The sequence below is a fragment of the Chionomys nivalis genome, chromosome 22 (genome assembly GCF_950005125.1).
Source record: "Chionomys nivalis chromosome 22, mChiNiv1.1, whole genome shotgun sequence".
NCBI lineage: Eukaryota > Metazoa > Chordata > Mammalia > Rodentia > Cricetidae > Chionomys > Chionomys nivalis.
Genome location: NC_080107.1, coordinates 28,961,550 through 28,987,030, shown reverse-complemented (window position 1 = coordinate 28,987,030; position 25,481 = coordinate 28,961,550). Strand labels below are relative to the sequence as shown.

Genomic DNA, 25,481 nt, shown 5'->3' with positions numbered 1-25,481 from the left:
TGCTAGTTAACGTTAGCTCACTCTCTGTTACACCAGCGACCCCACCTTGACCTGATTCCGGGGACCTTCATGCATTTGACACTGTTTGATTCATTGTGAGCTGCTGCTCTCTCCCGAAAGGTCTTTAAACCTCTGGAGACCCGCTTGCTTTTTTGTTTGTTTGTTTGTTTGTTAGAAAACATTCCAGTTGCTCAAGAAAGTAAGCGAGCAGTGGCAGCTCTGACTTTGTCCTTCCCTCTCTTGCAGTTTGGCTCTTCCTTGGATGCAGACCTATTCATTGCAGAGTAGAGCCCGGCTACCAGGTTGTCTTTCTAAGGTAAGAACTTAGCTATCACAGACACCCCTGGGCTTCAGTCAGAAGCTCCCGCTTAGCCTAGTGGGCATCCTCACAGACTCCGGCATGTCTTGGAACTCTGTTTTCTTCAGTTTGCCAGATTTCTATCCCAGGCTAGCCTGCTTCTGTTTCTGTGCGGTGATTCTGGGACTTGGAATGCTAGTTTGGGCTTGTTATATTTTTTTTGTTTAGCGCAGGAGGGAGTCTGCAAGCTCAGGAACTGCTTGGTGGATTAAAGACTTGTCTGGTGCTACAAAAATCACTTATTTGGTGAGTTAAAAGAGAACTCACCTAAAGTGACCTTCGCAGATCACGAGGTTCTAGGTGGGGCAAGGTATCGTATTTGCATCTAGTCATATCAAGGGAAAAACACTGCTGGAAATACTCAGTGTGTGCGGCTACCATCATGGAATGCTTGGAACTCTCAGATGTTTAAATGTTAAGGATTAGCATACACATACAGACCCCAAACAGGATGAGAGTGTTATTCCAATCAAGAGGCCATGGGCATAAATGCGAGCATATTTCAAGCTCCGTGTTTACCGACGATGTCATTTGGCTTTACATACTTTTGGCTTTTAATGGTGTGCTTAACACAGAGCCTGCCCAGATTAGGGGGCTAGCCCTCACTTCTGTCTTTCCCAGGTGAAGAGATCAAAGCAGAGGGCTGGCGTACTGAGGTCAGGCTGCACATGTCACGCAATGCCATTTTGTGGCTGTGAGGAGTAAGCCTGTGCTGTCTGGTTATCACTCCCTGGCTGTCAGCAATGCCAGCCCCTAGCCCCGAGGTCTCTGCCTTACAAACAGACCTCCCACCTTGTGTTTTTTGATGGGTGGAAAGGAGGAAGGCGAGCACCCAGAGGAAGTTGTCGGAGATCAGGAAGTGATTGGGCCTTGGCCATGTTTACATTCCTTTTCTTGTCCAGGGAGCAGATTGAATTATTAGCGCCTGCGTTTGTTAATGATAATTATACGTTTCAAGTACAAAGCGGGATCCTGTAAAATATCTGGTAGGATGCCTTGCTCTTTGCCGTTCTGAATCAATGGCATTGTACGGCTCTAATTAGGATCAGGCAGACAAGCCAGAATCTGTATATTATCATCAGTTTTCCCTGGGGTAAGAGAGAGGGTGGCATGTGAACTGCTACTTCAGTTTAACAGCCTGCTACTAGCTGTCCTCCAATTGTGAAGACCAGAGAGCTGAAGGTCCAGCTAGGAGACATGAGGGTGGAGGGCCATCTTCCAAGGCAAAGACTTTTTTTTTTTTTTTTTTTTTTTTTTTTTTAGCAGTGTTAGACATAGTTCTGGTACCACAGTTAACCGCGGTGGTAGAAATGAGCGCAAGGTGATAAGGCAAACCTTTAACCCCAGTATTAACCATCATCACCATCACCCCAGCTAACATTATTGGCTCCTACTTTCTTAGGTACCAGACCAAGGTTTTCTACCTGTGATCTCTTATCATCATCATGGCATGCCTGGCAGGAAGAGTCTATTAAAATCCACATTTCATAGATGAGAAAACTGAGTTACTCAAAGAGAGTGGGATGTAGCCGTCAGAACACCCCAGAACAGGGCCAGCCTAGTGTAGACACCTCTGGATGCTCACTGGATTCCACTCTTACCTCCTGCCTTGCCGCATGTCCCATGCATAGCACTTACCATTGGTACTTTATCTCTCCCATACTGGGGAATTTTAATTATGTACATATAAGAAAATTTCAGTCGTTTGACCAGCAGAGAACAGAAGCTACCCGGGACTGATTGCTTTCTTGGTACCACATATCTGGACCATAGCAATTGCATGACTATTTATGACCCGCTCCCTAGGTTCTCACCTGGTGTTGCGCACTTTGCATTGGTTTGCACGTATACTGAACACGTCTGCCCACTAAGACCCATGCAATCAAACAACTTCTATTTAAGCTAGATATAGGTCTGCCTGGTCCTACATTCTGTCATGGCTTACAAGGAACAAAATGTGATTTCCAGAATGTCTTTCTTCAGTGATCTACCTTGGAAAGTTTGTCTCCTTGGCCCCATGTCTCATCATTAACTGGCCTTAATAACTTTTCTCAAGTCAGTGTGCTGACTTTAGAGTTCTCACTGGCCCTAGGCAGGTGGAATGAGAACTTGGGAGCTCCACATGGTAACTGGTACACTTGTTGGTAGACAGGTGTTCTGGACGTGTGCTAGGAATAGCATTGATGACAGGGCCTCATTGTGCAGGGCTATCGTCAGTTATCTGTGGCTAAATAAACCACCCTGTACTTGTGGCTTAAAACAGCAAGTGTTTTATTTGCTTGTGGTTCTGTAGGTTTGCAACCAGGGCTAGGCCCAGCTAGGTGGTCCTTCCGCCAGTGTCAGGTGGGTCAACCCTACCATTGCACTGAGCTGGTACCCAGAAGATGAGGCTTAGGATAGACCTTTGTAAACCCACTTCTACTCATGACTACTTTATCCTGAAAAATTTATACATGACTCCAGTCATGTAAGAATATGAATTAAATATACAAATCAAAGTTACTGGCAATAAATCACAAAGAAATTCTTTTCAAAAGAACTCTTCGGCATACCTGCAATTTTCCATTTGTTAAAAATGAAAGTGTATTTGCGTACTAGATGTTTTTATTTGTCAAACACCATAAAATCCAAAGCCGCACTGATTTGATATTTACATGCTAAGGAATGACAGTAGGAAAATATTAAGTCTTTGTTTTCTGTGATTAAGTTGTGTTTCTTTGTTGGTGTGTTTTGAGTCAGGGTCTCCTGTAGCTCAGGCAGGCCTCCAACGTGTTCTATAGTTGAGGATAACCTCAAGCTGCTTCCACTTCCCAAGTGATGTGATTACAGGCATGTTTTACCATGCCCCACTTAAACCATTATGTTTCAGTAGGAGTAGAAAACGTTTTATTTATTTATTTATTACTTATTTATTTATTAAAGATTTCTGCCTCCTCCCCGCCACCGTCTCCCATTTCCGTCCCCCTCCTCCGATCAAGTCCCCCTCCCTCGTCAGCCCAAAGATCAATCGGGGTTCCCTGCCCTGTGCAAAGACCAAGGACCACCCACCTCCATCCAGGTCTAGTAAGGTGAACATCCAAACTGCCTAGGCTCCCACAAAGCCAGTACGTGCAGTAGGATCAAAAACCCATTGCCATTGTTTTTGAGTTCTCAGTAGTCCTCATTGTCCGCTATGTTCTGCAAGTCCGGTTTTATCCCATGCTTTTTCAGACCCGGGCCAGCTGGCCTTGGTGAGTTCCCGATAGAAGATCCCCATTGTCTCAGTGTGTGGATGCACCCCTGAGTTCCTTGCTCATGCTCTCTCTCCTTCTGCTCCTGATTTGGACCTTGAGATTTCAGTCCGGTGCTCCAATGTGGGTCTCTGTCTCTGTCTCCTTTCATCGCCTGATGAAGGTTAATATTCAGGAGGATGCTTATATGTTTTTCTTTGGGAAAATGTTTTATGTACACTAAAAGCACTGCCATTCCATAACATACAATAGTCACAGCAGAGTCAATGCGTTGCAGTATTCTTTGGTGTCTTGTGGCATGACAGCATGCTTGGTGCAAACTGCACCTGCTGTGTGTGCAGAGCCAAAGCTGCAGTGAAATTGAGGGATGCAGCATGAGCGAGCACCGCCACCGTGGGTTTGCTGTGTGTGTGAGTTCTCATTAATTTTTGGTCCTGGCAGGTTCTGAAACCTTTTACCATTGCTACGTTGTTTGCAATCTCACATCCAGTTATGTGGGCCCTTGTCCCACAGTTTAAAACTTGCTCTAGGGGACTTAGCTTGAATGACATCAGTAGGCTCTCTAGATTCTGCCGCACGACAAACCTGGCCAGAGAACAAAAGCAGACGGTGCATTCTTGGCCCTTAGCATCAAAAACTACTCGGCCTCGCTTCTGCCTCATTTTATTGATCAGAGAGTATTTGGGCTAGGCCCAGTTCAAGGAAAGGAGCTGGAATAGAGTAAACCCTACCTGTTCATGATGCTAGCTACAAATAGTCCCCATAGGCTTTCAAGCAGTCTTAATTTTGGCTTATGCTCCTTAGACTTAGCCCAAAACAGAATGTTGTGTTTCTTTCGCATTTTGTTTAGGGGCTATCCTGGGGAAAGACAAGGATGCTGATAGCCCCTTTTAGCACACTCTCTGAGGACGTTAACACTCCAGGTGGTTTAATGGAGGAAAATAGTGTAGCCACCATTTCTCGGGTCATTTTTGCAGCCTAAAAGTGACGATTGTACATATCCTAGCAACTGGCCCCCAGTCGCATCCTCACATTGAGGAGTGTAGAATATTCTTGGCGGCCAGGATCAGACTTATGGCTCAGAGTGGTCATTTCTCACTTTGCCAGTAGCACCAGAGTTTGGGGAGAGACTGCCAATCTACCTCTCAATGGAAGTCACTCTTCCAGTTGGGCTTCTGTTTCCCCCTCCCTCAGATCCCTCTGTGGTGCTTTGACTCCGTAGTTTGTTACCCTGGTCATGCTGACTTGGGCTAGCATCAGGGACTGGCGCCTGTGACTGAAAGGTACTTGTGTATGTCAGAACTTGTGTGTTTCTACACACAGCCCTTCAAGCTAGGAAATGCTGGAAGACAGGCAAATGGACATGCACAGACCCACACAAAAAAAAGACAACACAGGCAAGATCGAGGGAGGGCCAGGCTGCTTATAGCTCAGCCCTTCCACTACCTCTCCCTCCCACCAGGATCAGATCCAGAGGACAGACAGATCTCTTGATTGTTGCGCATGAAATCCAGATATTTTCCTCACACCAGGGGACACTCTGCCACCGTCATCTTTTCCTTCAGTTAATCTTCAGAGTAGATAATCCTTTCCCGCATTAAGGACTTCTTCCTCATGGATGTTTGCTTCTTTTCTCCTCCCCTTTCCAAACCAACTGGAAAAGTGTGTCCCCAGCGTAGACATCGGAAGCATCCAGGCACCTGTAGTCGTCACGACAGGACTTAAACGCCGCTTCCAAACTGTGTTTTAAGGCTGTCGGTGCAGCTGAGAATGGCCTAGGACAGCATAGGCAGGAAGCGTCCTCTTTTTTAGGGCCTCTGGGGGCTGTTCTAACCCCTGCTATAAACCTAACTGCTTCCTGGACCGCATTAGCTTCCTCCTGGTCAGCTAGGTGCTGTTCTGGTTTCTCAGCTGGGCTTCAGAATTAGCCTGTCGATTCATGCTTTTGCCTTTGGTGTGTGCTAACACTGCAGGCTCTGTGGGGACAAATGTCTTGTTAAGTAGTATGAGTGACATGAAGGTGTTGAGGAGAAGGATGTGAGCGGACATGTATGTGGGACGTGGGTATGTGTGCCGAGGGCAGGTGGGGAGACGGGCCTCCCAGCCTTCTGGGTCAGTGAATGAACAGGCATGCTTTAGTAGGCTTAGAAAATTGTGGTTTCCACCATGTGCCCATTGGAGACATGCAAAAGTCCTTGTGTCTTCTGAAGGGGCTTTACTAGTCTAATCCCCAGAGAGGATGCTCCCGGCGCAGCTTTTCCTTGATGTCACTGCAGCCTGACTCACCCTGGGATCGCTGGGTTTAATGAGTTCCCTTTCTTGTTGATTTTATAACCAACGTTGTAGGAAGAGAGTACTTTGGAGTTTTTGGAGTGTCCCCCACCCCCCACTCCCCAGCAACACACCCAAGTCAAAGTCATTGCTCAATAGTAAACAGAAGGGGTATTAGAGAAGAAAAGAGCAGAGAACTTTGCTTAAGGCTGGGGCTTGGCGAGGATCACCAGGCTGGGAGGGGCTCTGGGTAATTAGAATGCAAATCAACGCATCTGTCTATCATCCCTCCGCCAGCTTCTGACCCACAATCACAGCCACTTTGGCCATTTGCTTATCATCCTCAGAGTCTCTCTTTTCAAAGGTTGTCACCGAGAGTCCAGCCAGAGCGAGCCCAGCGTTCTAAATGTAACCTTAGGCTGCTCTATACACCCATCCCCAGGGAGTCTGAGATAGAGACGGAAGTTTCTCATGTAAGCATGACAAGCCTATGCTTGAGACGCTTAGCCTCATTACCGTGTTCAACTCCTAAGCACTGAACTCCGACTAATTATTAGCCCTGTTCCCTTCTCACTCTGTACTCTAAGAAGGGGAGAAGCTGATACTCAACAGCGGGTCTTTGCTGTCTCCCAGGATGGCTCCACCAGAGAGGGATGCAGAGTAGGACAGGTAAAGCACCCACTGCTGGCCAGCCCTCCTTCCCTGAGGTTTACTTTGGAAGCTTGGAGATACACACAGAGGATAACCAACATCACCTCCTGGGCCTGTTAGCTGTTGTCTGCCCTAAAGTAATGAGGGGTAACATGGAGAGTTCTCTGTCAGATCCTGAGGACCCCTTGGCTTTGCAATTAAACAGCAGTTCAATATATTTCTCCCCAAAGAATAACTTCTAGTACTAAAAATAATTTTTAATAAGAAATTAGAATAATACCACAGGCGAAATTGTGGGGTAAGGAGACACAAGGCATCTGGAAATCTCTTAGGCATTCCCTGACCTGCTCTGTTTTGACCCCAAAGGGCCAAGGTTCCTTGGCAGTTGCCAAGTCATAAAACTTTACTGCCAGGATTGAGGCTTTTATTTTCTCTTGCCCACATACTTGTTTACTCAGTTTCAATAAGACGTTGTGTTCGCTTTATGCAGAGGATTTCTGAAATAACGGGGGCAGTGGCAGAGTACAGAAAGCCAGAGTGTGCTCGTTCCAGCTTTCAGAATGCAGAAAGCCAGAGTGTGTTCCTTCTGGCTTTCCACCAGTGCAATAAATGTTCCCTCCACAGGTCCCACCTATCTCCTGTCCATCTCTGTTATCACTCCAGGCCCCAAGGAGAGCTCTGCAAAAGCCTCCTTTGAATTGTGAGCTGAGCCGCAAATTTTAAATAGGGGGCTTTAAGATGTTAGAGAGGAAAGTGACATTGATTTATTTGTTTGGTTCTTGGCTGGCCAGAGAAACCTGTTCCATCAGGTAATGAAGAACTTATCCTAACTAGTGACTTCAAGAGCCTGTTACTCACCTCCTCATTACCATTCCCCTGAGTCATCCACGCAGTATGGGCTTCCACTGAATAGGAATATTCAGACAATGGGCGTGGAGAGCCAGAGTTCCTGTTGAGAACTGTGGATTGCATATGTGTCTGAATATGGAGCTGTGCCTCATCCTGGAAAGACAGCCCTGAGATCCAGTCTTCAGCCATGTGGTGTCTATTTGAAAAATGGTACTGGCCAGTACTGTCAAAAGCAGCCACGTAAAAGGCCGATGTACAACCACAAGGGGCGTCTGGCCTCTCCAACCCGCCTGGGGTTGTTCCAAGAACACAGGTGCAGCTGTTGGTACGGAAGGTGCTGGCAGGGGCGGGGGGGCACCTCTTATCTGTGCTCTTAGTACTATTGTGCACTGACCAGAGAAGCCAGTGTGGGTCTTGGGAAATCCCTTCAAGGCTTAGGACAATGCTGACAGGGCCATCACAGTCGTCTTGTGCGAGCATAGTGGAGAATGATGGAAAGGCAGCCAAAGTGATTTTAGATTTATAAATGCCACCTGTCTTCTGTCATGTCCCTGCCCTGTGCTATTGTTAGATCTTTCCATGTATACTTCAAATGATAAAACTGAGATGAAACTGTCCTACATCCAGCGTGGCTGTCTTCCTAGTTACAGAAATCAGTATTGATTGGCGTGTGTGTTCGGTTCATTTCTAAGCTCAGTCCATTAGGAATTTTTTCATATTTATTGTCGCCACAGACTATAGAACTATATCTTTTTGAGCAGGAGCTGTGTTTGCTACTCAATGGAGCCATGATGTGCATGCAGGACAGCTCAGTGTTTCAAGCATAAAGACTATATTCAAGGAGCCTGCTGGATGTGAGCTTGTGGGTTAATGGAAATCCTACCTCTTGTGCAAATTCTTACCTAATCCTCCTTGGGTTTAAATAAAACCCGCAGTTGCTATTATAACAGCCACCCTGTCACCCTTCTCTGCCTCCAGGCACTTGAAATACATCCCTAAACAACAGCAGAATTAATCCAAGGCCCTTTAGACAGTAGAATGAGCACCTTGGGGCAGAAGCCTGTCTCCATCTTCAATTCCAAAGACTAGGAAGAATGAATGTTTTATAGGCCGTGTGATGGAGTCATAAGTAGCTGTGAAAGTAGAGGAAGTTATCATGCAGTAGACCTGCTGATTGGCGGCCTGTCTACAGGGTCGGTAAAATAAGAAGCCGGCCATTGCAGAGACAGCTAGCTACCTTGGAGCGCGTGAGTCAGGCGGCCTGGGAGACAATAATGTGTGCCCTGCAGCGAGTTCATTTTTTTCCCCGCTGCCCATGATTCCCATGTTGAAATAGGAAGGCTCAGCCCAGAAAAAATGCTAAGGAAACAAAACCAACTCCTTTATTACTCTTACAACATTTATAGCCGAGTCCTATTCGATGCCCTTATCCTTGGGGCATTCTGACAGTCATTTTAATGATTTATTTTCTTTTTCACAACCAGAAGACAAATAAAATATTTTATTACCTTTTGGGTAGACTTGATGTCTTTCTCTTCACCTCATCACTTCCTAGGTCTATAAAACTCCCCTTACCCTTCAGTTTTTAACACTCACAGACAGGAATTCTGTTCACTTCATTCCTTACGTGTTGTTGTTGAGCTTAACATGATTCTTTTCTTCTTGGTTCTGTATCCCCAGCCTTTTTCTGTTTTGTTTTGTTTTGTTTGTAAACATGGTAGCTGAGGGCTGGGGAAGATGGAAAAAGAGAGTTAAGAAAGGCCCATGTTTGTGTTACACATGGATAGCAGAAAACATGCTTTGAGTTAGAAGCATTTTCAGTTTAATTGGCCACTCTATAGAGATATAATAAGTATATTTTCTAAGTTTGGGGTAATTATTGCTGAAATCGTGTTGATGGAAGAGTGAAATGCTCACTACAAGGCTTCTCTGTGTGGGTTCTTTTCCGGGCTCTCAAATGAGATCCAGTGTTGGGGGTGCCTACAGCGCCGTAGTTGCCCCTTTCTGTTCTCAGTCTTTGAAGTCCCTCTCTTCACAGCTCCCAAGCTCTTTGTTCCTCCCATTGCCTTCTCGGCTCATCTCTGCCTCATTTTACATATGTGCCCTCATGTTAAGATTTCAACGCAGGATTTTCCTTTACCCAGCTGGCAGAAGCCAGGAGCCGATCCTGAACATGGGTACTGATTTGTGAAGGAGACCTTGGTCTGTGAGGATCTCAGGGCTGAGCTGATGAGGCATGCCATCTCTCAAATTCAATAGTACAGTCTGAATAGCTGGTTTTTCAGGTCTCGGAATCAGACCTAAAGAAGTCTGGGATTCTTGGAGAGCTGGTCAGACATTGTCTCTGAGTATGAAGGTGAGGGCCTTTGTTTGTAATTTCGTGGTTGTTCCTCCCCAAGTTGAGCACCGTCCCTTCCATTGAAAGTCTGAGTAAAACAGAAGGTAATGGAAAGCTGGGTTTGTCCTCCCTCTGCTTGCTCGAGATGAGACACCATCTTCTAGCCTTGGTGACCCTTGTGTTCAGGGGCCTTAGGCTCAGACTGGGATTTACACCACCGGCCATGGGCTGTCAGGCCTTTTTGTACTACGTAACCAGATTCCAATGTCTCCATCTTGAAGATGACTGATTTATATATGTGTACAAAATCCCTCTCATGTATGTGTACAGTCTCTGACTAAGATATTCATGAAAATAATTGTGCTTAATTGAGGTGTTCTTATCTATCGATGAGACTCATTTGTGCATCGGTTCCTCTGTGAAACAACACCCTTGCTGGATGTTAAAAAGACATGGCGTTTGCCAGTTAGCTCTAACACTCATCTAGACTAACTCCTGTCTAGGCTTTGGCCATTCTGAGCTTGTTTGTTATCTGAACAAAGTGTAGAACTTTACATTTAGCTTGGTGTTGAATTCAGCCTGATGCCAAGTCTTTTTTTTAGATCTTGATTCCTGTGTGCAACACACTGGCTGCGCTTCCTGGCACGATGCCATCATTAGGTTGATAAAAAGTCTTCTTATCATTGCTCAAGTAGTCTATAAAAGTGTTAGACAGAATAAATAAAAGCAAGGCTCTACCTTGTGTGGAGCAGTTAGCGTTGCGGCTTGTCTGTTAAGGAAACATTGTTTGGCACTCATAATTTGCTACTCCTTCCCCAAAGATACAAGTGTATGTAGTGGACTCTTAAAATCCAGGTCCTGTGAAACACTGCCCTGATGGGATAGCTTGGAAGTATGTGGTAATGGAAAGGCAATTTGTCAGGCAGTATTTTACTTTAATTTACGGTCTTACACCTCATTAATCTCTTCTTCCTTTTGTGTTTGTTCACAAACCAACAACTTCTTAACATGTATTTTTATTTATTAATCCAGAAAAATACTGGTTTGAGACTCTTCAGTATCATACAGAGTACTCAATACATAAGACATGGTACTCACTGTAAAAGCATTATAGTCAAGAGAAAGGAAAAGATTTATAATTATAATACTACAATAATAACATATACAAGGATGTATTTGTGTGGATTGTGTAATAAAGATGGAGTTTTAGAAATGCTGAAGTAAATATAGTACCTAGTAAATCTATATGAGAACAGGTAGCTGCCTAGCCATCTCAAAGGTCAGGGCAGGAATGGTAGCGCTGTTTATTACAGGACTCCTTCATTAGTCTTAGGAAAGGGGCGTTTGAAGTAAGGAATGAAGCCTTCTTTGGTCAGCTGCCTGGAGACTGGATCCTAGTCCCAGCCCTGTCCTGTGATTTGTGTCTTGTACGTGCTCACGTTACCTGCCAAACTTCTTGCCCCCTTTTCAACCATCCATAGACCTCTTAACTATGTCCTGCTTACCACTTTGATGATGCAGTCCGGGTAATAGGGGTTTACGGAAAGGCAGTTCACAGGACCTGTCTGGTGGTGGCCTACATCCTGACATGACGGCCACATGTGGACTGAACAGAAAGCCATGGTACAATGACTATAAAGCACCATGTAGCAGCCATGTTGGATGCTCATGTAACACAGTTCGAAATGAGAGAATGCAGTAAATACCCTTCGAAAATGACTTCCCCGTTACACCACCACTTACCGCTAACAGGTGACATCCGGCTGTCTTTGCCTTGAATGGCTTGTGACTCTCATCCTGGGTGGGTTGTCTGTGCCGATTTGGAGTGGGCCATACCAACTGCGTGTGGGTTTTGTAGAGTAGGAAAGATGGTGTTTCAGTTACAACCAGATGCTCAGTGTGTTCCTGAGTTGTAGGTGGAATTCTCAGCAGTGGTATGGAGAGAAATGGCCTCAAGACCTGTAAGTTGTGTGACTCTGAACAGTGTCACAGCAGGAGAACAAACCTGGACACCCATTGCCCCTGTCCTCAACCACATTGCCAGCTACTTCTCTTTTGTGGCAGGAAACACTTTCATGGTTTTCATTGTTGGGAGTCTGCTCCTGTCAGCTGGGTAGCCAGTTGGCCAAGGTGCTCACTCAGAAAGATGCCTAGGATTCTGCTCTCAGTGCCCTGGCAGTAAGCAGAGAGGTTTATTGTGTTTGGTTGCCCAAGGTCTTCTTCCATCTGGCCATTTCCTGCTGTCTGTTCCCCACTCCCTTTGTTTCTTTGGAGCCAGGAGTCATGCTTTGTGTAAAGAAAATGAACGTAAATTACCAGGGGCATAAAACACAGGATGCTTTGCCCTGAGATCTGCGAGGACGGGAGGAGATGGTGCACACTCTGTGAGTGGATTGCATGCCTGCCTGCGCTTCATTATCCAGAGAGCTTCGGCAGGGCTATGAGGAGCCTATTCTGAGGGCTGATGGTGGCTTAGCTGAGTCTGCCACATCTAACAAAGAGCCAGAAAGGGTCGTCTTCTTACACAGCCTGGACTGTCTCCTTGCTGCCAGAGTGTCGCCACAGTTGGAAGTGAAGACCTTGGCGGAAAGCTAGCATTTGTTGAGTGCTTAGTGTGTGCTTGGCATTGTGCAAAACACTGTCATTTTTCTCTTTTTGTTCTCTCTGTCTTTAGTTTCCTTCTCACCAGAGACCTGGAGTGAAGGATCGTTGTACTGATGATAGAGGCGAATTTGAGACTCAGAGAAGTTAATAGTTCCTAAGTGACGATCCACCTTAAGTTGAGGATCTGAACAAGGTGTTCCACACTCTGCTTAAATTCAGAACACATTTATCCTTATAAAGAGCCTACATATTTAATCTTCAGGCTTCCCCTCCCTTCCTCTATGAATGTTAGGATTTTAATATTAATTTTTCATCTTTTGGAAAAAAACTCACTACATTTCAGGGACAAAACCTCATCATCGCTGGGCACTAGAGGTTAGTGCAAAATTAAGTCAAGGTGAGTTTCTTTCACTTTCCTCTGCCGTACCCTGCTGGGAGGCTGAGCCTGACCTGGCCTTGCGCTGTAGCTGGTTCACAGAGAGTGGGTTAGAATCAAAGAACTCTCCCCTAAGCAGTTCTAGACAGACACTGGCCGCTAGCTCACCCGGCGTTAGACATCAGAAAGCCTTTCTTCCTGGTCCTAATAGATGGTCAACATGATCTTCTCAGCCTGTTTTATGGGCTCCTGGAAGCCTGTCTCTCTTCTTTCTCAACCATGGTACGTTCCTGTGCTTACTCTAGCCTGTGGGTCTTCTCAGTAAATCCATCAAAGGCTGGGCCAGTCTGCACAAAGCATGCCTCCCACCTTCCTTAGAGACCTGAAGGATGATCTTTAGAGCTCGCCTGGCGGGAATCGCTTCTCTTTACTAGGTGAAGCCTGAAAGTGTACGTCTGCCCCTTCCATTCACGGATGGCCACTGCAGTGGTCGCGAGATTACATAGTGTTTCTTCGTGAGCTAATTAGTAGTTTTCCAAGTTTGGGAGTGAGCAAAAAAGCCTCAGGCTGCACACAGTGGTGTAAGAATCACTGACCGTGGCAAGCAAGGGATTGAAGTGCGTGCTGGGAGTCCTGCTTTCCTGCCCACAGTGCTGCTTCAGCACCAGTTGTTTGGGAAGAATGGAAAGGGCAGCCTGGGGCCTGAGCTGCCAGGGTGGTGATCCAAGAGGCATATGCTCCCCCCTTCCCCATGATTGTGGGGCTTTGCCGGAAGTCAGAAACCTCCGCAGTGATGCAGAATTGTACCTCTCAGACCAAGTCCTTTCGTTGCGATAGCTCTTAGCAGTTAACTGGCAGTGCAGATAACTTGTAAAATCTGGATCTTTTATGTCTGTGAATTCCTTGTGAAGTCTAGGGAGCTGTGTGATTTATTAAGCAGATTTTTATATTCCTAACAGGGAAGATTAAAAAGACAAGCTCTAATGCTCAGATCAGCACATATGCCACCGAGATAATTGTTTCTCCAGATTTCTAACTGGGATATATTTCTGTTAGCAGGGCAGGCCAGTTCCTGATTTGTTAGTTTTTAAACCATACATGCTGGAGATCCGGGCATTAATCAGTTTGCAGAGAGCTGCCAATTCCTGTCTTCCAGTCTCTTGCCACCAGCAAAATTGCAAACTAAGCCTCAGTTCCCTGCTTCTTCTATCCTGAAGGGGGAGGGAGTGTGTGTGTGTGTGTGTGTGTGTGTGTGTGCATCTTGCTAGGATGCAGCTCTTCCACACTGTCAGCTCCAACGGCCCTGGTTTTCTTTGGTTTTTCTGCATGAACAGAGACCGCCTCACTGGCTTCACAATTCTTTTTGTTACTGGATAATTCAACCATCCTGGTAGGAAAATTTTCAGTTCAGACATAAACATCTACATCTTCAGTAGATACTTGCTGCAAAATGTTATTACCTGTATTTATTTTCCCCGGCAATGAGAAAAGGGAAGGAGAGATACGGGCTGGGAAGTCTGGAGACGAGGCAGCTTCTGGTTTGCCTAACTTTTCTCCAGAAGATTTAATCAGCATGTGCTGTCAAGGCAGAAGGATGCTCCAGCTTCCTCAAGATACTTTGTCTGAAGTGATAAACACAGCTAAGGTGACGGCAGGCCCCACATGAAAAGCAAGGGAAACTCTTGTTTATGACTGGAATACACAAGGACAGATTTACTGGGGGCTTTCTGGCTTTTTTTGTTTTATCTTCTCTCCCTTAACTTCCTGATTCAGCAGGCGGTGCTGTGGTTGGAACCATCATATATGCTGTTGTACATGAAAAACCGACCACGTTTAATGATTCCTTGCTTCCAGGGGTTCCTGGTTAGTAACTCTGGTAACAGCAGGACTCCACACCTGCCTGCTTCCTTATCTTTCCCAAGCACATGCAGTCTTCTCTAAGATCATTTTTGGTAGGGGTCTGGGTGTCTTTTATTTTGACATTGGTCTTAGTGTTCAAGAGAACGCTAAAGAAAAAAAAGCAAGAGTTGAAAAGTGAGTAAGTGTGAGAACTGGCTAACTAAACTCTTCTTGTTGAGAGCCGTCTCGATTGATTTGCAGTAGGAGGCTTAGTGGAAGCTCCCTCTTCCAGCTCAGGGGCCTGCCTGGGGAGTGAGGAGGACAGCTGTCTTCACACCTGGCCATCTCTTCAGAGACCTTTTCTGCCAGAGACCCAAAAAGAGGACTCAGGGGAAGGAAACTGTCCCTGGGGCTTCAAACTTCATGAAATGATTCTTAGTTGCCCAATTAATGTGACCCAATAGGTCTTTCAACTGGCCTCCTTTGCCATATGCCCTTGGACTAGGCCTTTTACCTGTCCAATCCTGCCTTTTCATCTGTATATGGCCGAGATTGGATTAAATCTATAGGTTTGCAGATGATTAAAGCTTGACCCATGTGAAATAGCCTAGAAAAAAAAGCCATTTCAGTCTTCTCTCAGTGGAATTAAGACGCCAAGAACAATGGACTTGCAGAGTGCTGCGGAAGCACCTCTCTCCCAGCCACTATCCGGGTGCTGGGGGCGGAAAAGTTGTACTCAGCTGAGGCGCAGAAGAGCAAATTTTCTCCCGAGTTCATGCAGAGCCCTGGAGACAGGGTTTCTAACAAGTTTCAGGTCAGCCAGCCTCAGGTGGCTGTGAAGCACGGGTCGCCTTTCCCTCCTGTAGTCTCTGTCCTTGGTAAGCGGGCTCCGTGACCTCAGACAGCAGAGAAGCGGATTGTGGGTTCTGTGCAGTGTCACATGCACTAGACTCTGTCCACCTCCTGATTGGTGTCCCTGCCTGTCCCCTCATCTCCAGTCCCCACTCATGGCCACATGAATGCCATGATGTCTTCCTTTGGGTCAGGTCTCCTCCTGGCAGTCTCCTTTGTTATGGCTTGAGATCAAGACTCAGCTCCTGATTTTCCTCGTGGGGATTTAAGGTTCTTGTCAAATTCTTCTTTCATCCCGGTAACACGCAGCCCAATTCCACTGTCATTCTTCCACAGTTCTCCTCCTCTAAGCTCGGGGCCATGCTCTTCTCCCACCCATTCTTCCCCTTACTATAGGAACACACACATGTGCACACACACACGCACACAAACACACACACACACAGAGGTTTGACTGTATGCTTGGCTGTTGCATAATGACTGCATCTATTTGTGGAGCACAGTATACTATTTGAGCATTAGTACATGGTGTATTAAGGTAATCTTCGTGGCAGGTCACTGCAAAGCCAGCCTTCCCTACTAGCTCTTTTCAAGAATGTAATTATTATCAGCTATAATGACTGCGCCATTTGATTAGAAGGATTTTTTTTTTTATACTGGTTTTGTCCCCAACAGCACGTCTTTTAATTTTAAACCATACTCTTTCCCCTTTTGCTCTGTCATTTCAGGTGATATCAGTCCTTTCAGTCAAATGTTCCTTATATTTAAAAATTTTGGTGGCAGTCTTCCTAGCACTAGGCACACAGAAAGTACTTATCTGGATTTGTGTAGCAGAAATCGATCTCTAGTATCTTCCTTTCATGCGTTTCAGAAAGGAATCTCTTTCCCGATCCTTTCCTCTCCTTGCTCCATCTGTACTCTGTGTGGATGTGTTCTCTGCAGATGTTCTCATTTTGGGGGACCATTCCTGCCTGAGGGCAGCATCTGTCAAATGCTTCCCTGCCTACTCCAGTGATTTCAGAGAGTGGGCAGTGAGGTGGCAGGAGGCACTACTCCGTTGACCCGACAGCAGATTCTCACGTACATGACCTTCATCATGGTATTTGAATCATTTAAGGGCATAAACCATATCTTATCAAAGGTTTCATTGCTAGTTCCTTCTATAGTATATACTACAGGATATATGATATACAGTAGGTATTCAAGAATGTTTAATATATGAGTAAAACGGGAAAATGTCTCAGCAGGTAAAGGTGCCTGCCTGCAAGCCTCACACATGTGTTGTGGTATGTGCATGTGTATACACACACACACACACACACACATGCACACACTTAAATATATTGTGTACAGGTATTTTACTTTTAAAGACATAATTAATGCCTTTTTCCACCAATAAAAATCCTAAAGATAAACTTGGATGGATGATGTCAAAATACAATACTTGGATCCAATGTGCAGGACAATTGCCCACACAACAGGAAGTCAATGACATACATGGTGTGGTGGTTTGAATAGGAATGTCCCCCTTAGGCTCATAGATTTGAAAGTTTGATCACCAGGGACTGACGCTTTTAGGAGGTGTGGCCCTGTTGGAGGAAGTGTGTCACTGGGTGTAGGCTTGGGATTTCAAATGCTCAAACCAGGTCTAGTCTCTCTCTCTCTCTCTCTCTCTCTCTCTCTCTCTCTCTCTCTCTCTCTCTCTTCCTGCTCCTGCCTGCCGATCTGAATGTAGAACTCTCAGCTACCTAAGACACATGACATCATCAGTGTGTGACCACCGAGGATTTGCAGAACCTGACTGGTTTTTTTTTTTTTTTTTTTTTGATCTGTCCTTTTTTTCTCTCAGCTCCAAGGATAGAACGTTGGGTTCCCACAGTTCAAGGCCCATGCTTCACCTCCCCAGCCCTCTTCCCAAGGGACCAGAGAGCCGAAACCCGCTAAGGAGCATCGGAACATTTCCTGGCTTCCTCCATGCGGCCTCTTGCTCAGAGCTGTAGAAAGCTAACGCTAAGCCCCGCACTGTTTCCTATCCTGTTGCCCACTGCACATTTCATGGCTCATTACGGATTAAATTTTCAAGCCTCTGGGATTCCTCTTGATGGGTTCCATAAATAGTGAGATTATTGGTTGACAGTGGTTGTTGCGGTTGCTGTTTTCCCGCTCTGACATCAGCTTGCTGCTTTTGCACCTTCAACTTCCATTTCCTTGCAAACTTTCCCCACCTCAAGTTAATGGTGAGAAACCAGATAAGTGTTTCCTCGTTATCTTCTGGAGCCCTGGTCATGTGGCTTAGTGTACACCATGGTCAGGCCTCACTGGAGCACAGCGGATGGGATGGGTGTCCTGATGCACGCATTTGTTCTAAGTGCTCCTCGGAAGAAAATGTGACATTTCTGTCACACTTCATGTCTTCATCCCACAAACATCTGGACCTTTGTTCCATGCCAGGCCTATTGCAGGGGTGAGAAACTTTCGGTGTCAAGAGACCTCACTATGGCTGGCTACGTCTCCTCTTCCGCATCTTTTCCTCTTTCCACTGAAGGAGATGGTGACATACCCTGGAACTGTTGCATGGGCTCTAGAGGATTGTGAAGTTAACTGCAAGACACCCCCCCCCCCAACAGTTGATTGATTACAGAGACTATCAAGGAGAATACCAAGGGCTTAAAGGCCAGAGTAGGAACTTCTTTATCTCCCTTCACTTGGTAAACAGCAGGCTTAGTTGCCTTCTGCTGACTCACCCACAGATCTGAGCACTGTGGGCTAGCCTGACCTCCTGTGGGCTAGCCTGGCCTCCTGTTCTACCACTGATTACAACAATTGCAGTGACTCCGGGAACCCCTTCAGATTGGGCTTAGTCATTCTCGTGTCACGGAACTAGGGTTTTGCTTAGAGTTTAGAGGGACTCAGGCTGCCAAGCTTGCGGGGAGAGGAGGCAAAAGAAAGACACTGGGGGGTGGGAATTCAAACTGCTTCTCTTCCTTTGCCAGGGTGACAGAGGAAAAGGCCAATGACGTCGGCGACCAGGTGTCAGTATAAAGTGGCTGTGGAGGCTCCTGTGAGGCCTGTTTGGATGAGAATCATTGAGTTCACAAAAAGAAGCAGCTGGTAAGTTCTGGAAACCCTTTTTTATAGAAGCCCAAAATGTGAATAATGCACTAAATGGGTGTATTGCATGTATTTAAATATTTATGTACAAACGGCCCGTTTCTTAGCCTGCTGTGCCGCAGCCCCACGGCTTGACACAATAGTTTTTAAACTTCCGTTGTCTAGATGCGAGAGGGGATTGTATAAATGATGATGGAATTGTGTTAGGCAAACAAAGAAAAACACAGAGCAGCCCATTCCAAAAAACCCACTTCTTCCCAGGAAACCAGAGGAAGGAATTTGGAAAGCAGTGTCATGGGGGAATTAAAATGGAGGGGTGTGGACCTGACTCCTGAATTCACATTCTCGCCCTGACTCACAAGCTTTGTATCCTTGGGCAAGTTGTGTCCTCTCTTTGAACTTCAGACTCCTCACCTGTGAAGTGGGGATAATAATGGTCCCCACCTCACTGAGCTATGAGAGCTGCAAGAATTAATTGTTGTCTTGGGTGCCTGACCCTTACGAACCCTCCATAAATGCTGGCTTTAAAAGGGAGTTACTCTACCATGAAGAAGTGGGGGAAATCAAAGTATTTCAGAGTAAGATTTGGGGAGGGCAGGAGGCCCTGTTTTACAAAATGTCCCAGCTATGAATACAATGGCTGCTAAATATTGCTTAAAATTTGAATAAGTGTATTTGGAGCACCTACAGGCATGGATTAGATTGTTTTAGGAAATGAACTAAAATGTCCATTTGAAAGGAGGGAAGCAGAAGTGGGTGTTTGTGGGGGGGGGGGGGGGGCACGACGACAAAGGTAGAACTAACTCCCAGACTTCTAGCCTAGAAATCATTACTATTCTTTTCCCACTGGGGCAGAGACATCAGTTCCACTTTCTTCCCTAGAAGCAGATGATCTGGGGATGTCCTGCCCCGTGGCTGTGTCTTCCTGGGGACAGCCTCCCAGTTCCTGTGCACAGAATATGAAATAAAGATCCAGGAGGAGGCAGATGGGCTCACACTGGAATGACTGCCTACAGTCATTGCTTCCTCCCATCTTCTTCTAGGCCATGAGTTCCATACCCCGTGCATGGTGGAGACTGGGGGCTAGTTCTGGAGTCTAACCACTACCCAGAGCTATCCACTCGCTGTGGATCTGTAACAGACCCTACCTGAGCCTCCTTGTGCAGCCGTGTGTAGGTTGCATTGGCCTTCTGTGTGCACTTCCGTCTTCCGCTCCTCCTTTCTCCAAACCTTTGCACCAAGGAAGGCAAGGAAGGGCAAAGAATGACCATCCTCTACCTCACCACAGCCCTAAGTCAGTGCTCCGACAGGACATGACGAACAAATGCTACCTTTGTGGGGAGACCTACAGATTCGCCAAAGAAAGGAATGCAGTTCTGGGACCTCCTGGCTTCAGGATGGTGTAAATCACTCAACAGTGATAAAGTTATGAAGTTCAGTGATTTCCATTCTGTACCGCAGCTAATTAGCCTGAGGAAATGGTGACGGGGGCTGCATTCCCAAACTTTTCGGGAGGTAATCCTGCATGACTGGCTCCTGACAGTCTCGCACGTAATCACTTTCCAAGATGCTGCCTGTGCGAAGCTAGCATTACTGAGGTCTTCCTGCCTCCTCGACATGGTTTTAAGTGCTTGGGGGAAAACATTAACTCGCTCTCAGAGTTCATTTATTATTATTATTGGTGGTGATGGTGTTACTCACTATTTTTATTATTATGCCATTTTACAAGGGGGAAACTGAGGCACAGTAAGTTGTCCAAAGCTATGCCCTCATGCTGAGAAATGGCTGAGGTAATGGAACCCTATCTAACTCTCTCACTAAGCTGAAAAGAGGTCTTCTCACCCTGACTGCATGTTTCCTAAGGAGCAATGCAGCTTTCCTTTAGGGCAGGCTTTGGATATGGAGTCTTTTTTTTCCTCTTGCCTGCAAAAGTGGATCTCAGAAGCTCAACTATAGCCAGGAGAGATCTGAGCTACTTCTGATATGCCAAGAAGCCTCCAATAAATCACTCTTTGATGCCATGACCAGCATGGTTTAGTCCGGAAAACCTGACTGAGGTGATGGAAGAATGAAGAAAGGACAGACATACAGACAAGAAAGCTGGGATTGGATGAGGTGTGCTCACTGTGATGGAGGGTGCCTGTGTTTATTATGCAAAGCAGGAGAAGCGAGGGTAGGGGGGGATTGTCCGGCTTTGGCAGGAGATCTCTCTTAACAAGCTAAATAGGTTCCCATCACCTCAGCTGCAACTCCATTGTTTTGTGGCCCTGGGAGGAGGAATCTGCACTTGCCATTTTCTGTAGTCAGTGGTCAGCTGAACACCTGTAGTTGGGACAGAGGAATGCTTTGTCTGGGGGATTGGTCCTTAATAATGCACATTCAGTTCAGGACTTTGTCTGCTCTTTATACATTCACATAAGAACACCAACACTCCCCACACTTTTAGGGATATTGAAACAATACAGGCCAATGAATATAGAAGACAATTGTTTCTTGCGTTTGCGTTTGCCCATATAATGTGATAATGGGATAATTTAATTATCTGGTGCGGATTAGATACTGTTCATGGCAATTATGCTTCCCGTCTTACAGGATGCAGTGATTATCTTTATATACACTTTAGATGAGCCCTTCTAGACATGAAATGGGTCTGGAGTGGGAACTAGACAGAAATGGATGTTGGGAATGAACAGTAGCGCCTATGGGTCTGTAGCCAAGAGGTGCTGAGTCAGCAATATTACGCTGGCGTGGGTTCGCCCGCCTGCTCTGAGAGAAAGGGATGTTTTCCCAGCAGTTTCTCACCTTACCTACACACCAAATGTTCTCATTTCGCACAGCTGTGGATGGCTTTCAGCAAACTGTCAGGGAATGTTACCAACCGGCTTTGCAGAAAGAAATAAGGATGCTGAATTGCTGGTTTCCCCCACACCCACCGCCAAGCGCTGCATTCTAAAGCTAAAACAAAACAAAATAAAACAAAAACGCTAGTTTTTAATCCACTGCTTGGATGTTTTTCTTTTAAATTTTTTTTTTAATTTTTATTTATTATTACACAATGTTCGGTCTGCATGCCAGAAGAGGGAGCCAGATCAAATTACAGATGGTTGTGAGCCACCATGTGGTTGCTGGGAATTGAACTCAGGACCTCTGGAAGAGCAACCAGTGCTCTTAACCTCTGAGCCATCTCTCCAGCCCCTTAAATTTATTTTTGTGTTTTTACATTGCTACCAAAGCTTCCTCTCCTTCCCCTCTTCTCAATCTTCCCCACGTCCCCTTCTCCTCCGCTGTTTCTCTTCAGATACAGGTGGGCATCCCATGGATATCAGCCAACCGTGGCCTATAAAGCTACAGCAAGACCAGGCACCTCCTCCTCCACCAAGGTTGGATGAGGCATGGCTTTTTTTTTCCCTTAGTGCATGTGTGTATTCAAGTGCAGGGCTATGTAGAAGCCAGAGGACAAGGAAGGCCATTTGCCTCCTTTTGAAACAAGATCTCTCATTGGCCTGAATCTCATTGAGTAGGCTAGGGTGCCCAGCTAGTGAGTCCCAGGGATCCTTCTGCCTCTGCCTGCTCAGCACTAGAATTATAAGCTTTTGCTGCTACGCCTGGCAAATTTTATATGGGGAACATATTGCTGTGCATGGATGCAGGTCTATCTGCAGGAAGAAATGCCCAGAATTAGGGTTTGGCATCCAGGTTAAATGAACCTGAAGTTTGAAGACTGTTGTGAATGTTCTTGAATAGCCGGCATCCCATCAGCAGCACGTGTCAAGGCCTAACTTTTGTGGTTCCTCAGAAGAGAGCTTTAACAAGCACGTTGACCTATCAGATTGACCTGAATCTAGAAAAATCAAAACGTAATTTTAATTTTCATTTCTCCTGTTTGGAAATGCATTCAACTTTTCTTATGATGTTTAAGGACTGTTTTATTTATGCTCTATAAAATATTTATGTCCTTTGACAGTCTTTCTATTCGTTGCTCATTGGTTTCTTATGGACTGCTCGTAGTTGCTTCCGTACTAGCAAAATTATCTGAGTTTTTGTCTGTGATTTGAGTTGAACATATTTTCCCCAGGCTGTTACCTGAGTCTTGACTTTACTTATGGCATATGTATTTTATAAATGGAACGTTTTAAAAAGCATGACTGAATTGCTGGAACTTCAGTTTTCTCTCTCCTGTGTTTTGAATCATAGCTGGAAGGACCTTTCCCCACTCTGCGCTCGCCACTCTCAGTTTCTTACGCTGCTTAGAAATGATGAAAACATTTCAGACGTGCACCAGTTAGAGGCAGTCGTAGAGCACATGCCGGGCATCCACCATCCAGTGTTAGTAATTTGAAATATTGCCCAGTCTGATCTATTGGCCCACTCATATTGAGAATATTAATACATGAATTCCAGATGTTGTATGATTTACTTCCTAAGCGTATCAATTGATGTTAATAACATAGAAGGATGTTTTTAAAGAACATACTTCATAACATTATTATGGTAAGAATTTCCAAGATCATCTGATGCAACTTTGTATTTACATTTTCCTCTGAAATTTCACAGCTTCAGATTTTATTTTTTTCTATCCATTCTGTTGTCCCAACTTAACTTTTTTTTTTTTTTTTTTAAAAGATGTATTTATTTAGTATACAGTGTTTCTATCTGAACGCATGCCTGCAGGCCAGAAGAGGGCATCAGATCTCATTATAGATAGTTGTAAACCACCTTGTGGTTGCTGGGAATTGAACACAGGACTTCTGGAAGAACATCCAGTGCTCTTAACCTCTGAGCCATCTCTCTCGCCCCACAACTTAACTAGTATATTGGAGTTTATTTCTGGACTTTCTGTTCTATCCCGTGTGTCTCCCTACTTATAGTATGGCACTATTTGAATTATTGAAATGTTAGGGCATTTATCATGATTATTAGGACTACTACCTAAGTGAAATAGTAAGGCACTATTCAATCCATATAAAGGTGGTGGAAAATATAATTTACAAACTGCTTCCTCAGGCTGGTAATGTAGAAAGTGACAGCTTAGGAGCTGGTATGTGTGAGATTGTGCTCCCAAAGGAAAGGACCAGCAAAAGCAGATGCCACTGAACAGCTTCTTGAATTGCAGTAGGTCGCGATAGCATGTGGGGTTCTGACTGCTTTGGCAGGAGTGAGTGAAGGATCTTGAGCGTGTAAGAACCTAAGATTAATTAATTCATAATGCATAACTCGTCCGAGGTATTTCTGCAGTGCTCATCTGTGTTGCACCACACAGCTTCACTGCAGTCTTGGTTCTGCACATACAGCATGTGTTCTTTGCACCATGCATACCTACACCCTGCATGCCATCAAGTACTGCCTTTTGGAACAGTCAGCTCGGATTAAGACAATGTTATGCTGTGAACTGCGGTGTTTTTACTGTCAACACAGTTTTCCGCTCTTATTAAAAACATGTTTTAGTTATGAAAACAAGGAATTTTAATATTTCCCTGCCATCGTTTCTCAGCACGTAAGTATCGAATTAGTGTATCTTTGAGTTCTATTGTGTTATGATGTTTGATTTTAAGACTTGCAAATTGTGTTGCTGACATGAGCTCCATGAAAATATTGTGAAATGCATTTTGGCTTGGAATGAGGATGGAATTTCCAACAATTTCTAAAACGGCCACAAACATTGCTTCTGCATTTTGTACAGCACATTAATGCAAAGTGGCAATCTCAGCCTTGACTAATAGAAAATCAATATCAGTCAACTAGAAATGGTGTAGACGATCCTCATGTCCCACAGAATCAAATATTCAGTATATTTAATCCTTTTAGAAGTTTCTTTTGATATTTATTTTGGGTGGGGAGGCACTCACATGACGTGACTGTCAGCATCCAGGCGCACCTGGCCCCACCCCTTAGGGACCTGGCAGAGTGTGTGTGTAACCCCTTTAAAAGGTGGAATTCTGCCTACTTCTTCCTCTTCTTCCTTTTGCTCTTTCTCTCTCTTCCTCTTCCCATGAGGCAGCTCTGCGCTCCCTATCTCTCTCCACTCTCCCTTCCCTTCCCCTAATAAAACTCCCCATGTAAGCTTGGTCTGCATGGCATGTTTGTCCCTCACCCTCTGTGGTTTGGACCCATCATCCAAGGTCCCATCTCATGTTGTATCATAACAGTGACGCTTATCCAGGGGTCAGAAAATAACTCTCTTTTTCTACCATGTGTGTTCTGGGGATTGGACTCAGATAGTCAGTCTTGGCAGTGGGCATCTTTAGCCAGCCCAAAATTTAATTGTTAATTAAAAACAAAGACGTTTATCCATCTCATTAGTATACAAATGTACTTTCATCTTAAATGGCAAAATCATCTGTATATCAAAGAGTTGCTTTAATCTAAAATTTGCTTTGACTTATTGTGAGTCGGTTAAATTTATACACCTATTTTACATATCTGGGAATGCCCAAGAGTTTCTCAGACAGAGGGGATCATGAGTAGGAAAAGTTTCTCTGCTCTAGAGAAGAGGAAAGGAAACAGTGATAACGAAAAGGTTTGGAACTTGGAGCAGGTAGAGGGTGATGAGGAATCAACCAAAGAAAAAGGACAGGCCTTGGAGCTTGACACTGCTTCTCTCTGGGCACTGGCTTACTCTGGTTCTCCTTCTGCAGAACCAGAAAGGCTGACGGTAGAGAAAGCTGAAATATATTTTCTAGAGACCAGCAGGGCTCTGGTCGGGTGTGTCAAGAAGGCTCTGTCACTGTGTTGGTGCTTTGAGAAGTTTACAGTCTCAGCATCCAGTGACATGGAACCCCAGGACTGCCTGCCTACCAGTGGCTCTGAAGATCTGAGAGTGAGCTGGGGGAGGGTGTGTTGTTCTCAGCCTTGTTTCCAAAAGACAGGACCAAAGTTCTCCAGTTACACATCTTCCTGGAGAAGGCCTGGGCTGGTGATCTGATGCTGAGTGAGTGTAGAAACGACACTGACGGAGTTGAGCATGATCTTTTGTTGACATGCTCCTGTCTGCTGAACTCTGCC

The 25,481-nt window shown here is 45.3% G+C and overlaps 1 protein-coding gene across 5 annotated transcripts in view; it reads left to right on the top strand.

Annotated features, from left to right (window-relative positions):
- Positions 1-25,481, top strand: part of Lypd6b (LY6/PLAUR domain containing 6B) — a 166,870-nt gene that overhangs the window by 116,053 nt on the left and 25,336 nt on the right. For all 5 annotated transcript variants that reach the window (XM_057755312.1, XM_057755313.1, XM_057755316.1 and 2 more), the window contains 2 exons: positions 247-316; positions 18,362-18,479. The gene's annotated coding sequence lies outside the window, so the exon portion shown is untranslated. The remainder of the gene's footprint in view (positions 1-246; positions 317-18,361; positions 18,480-25,481) is intronic.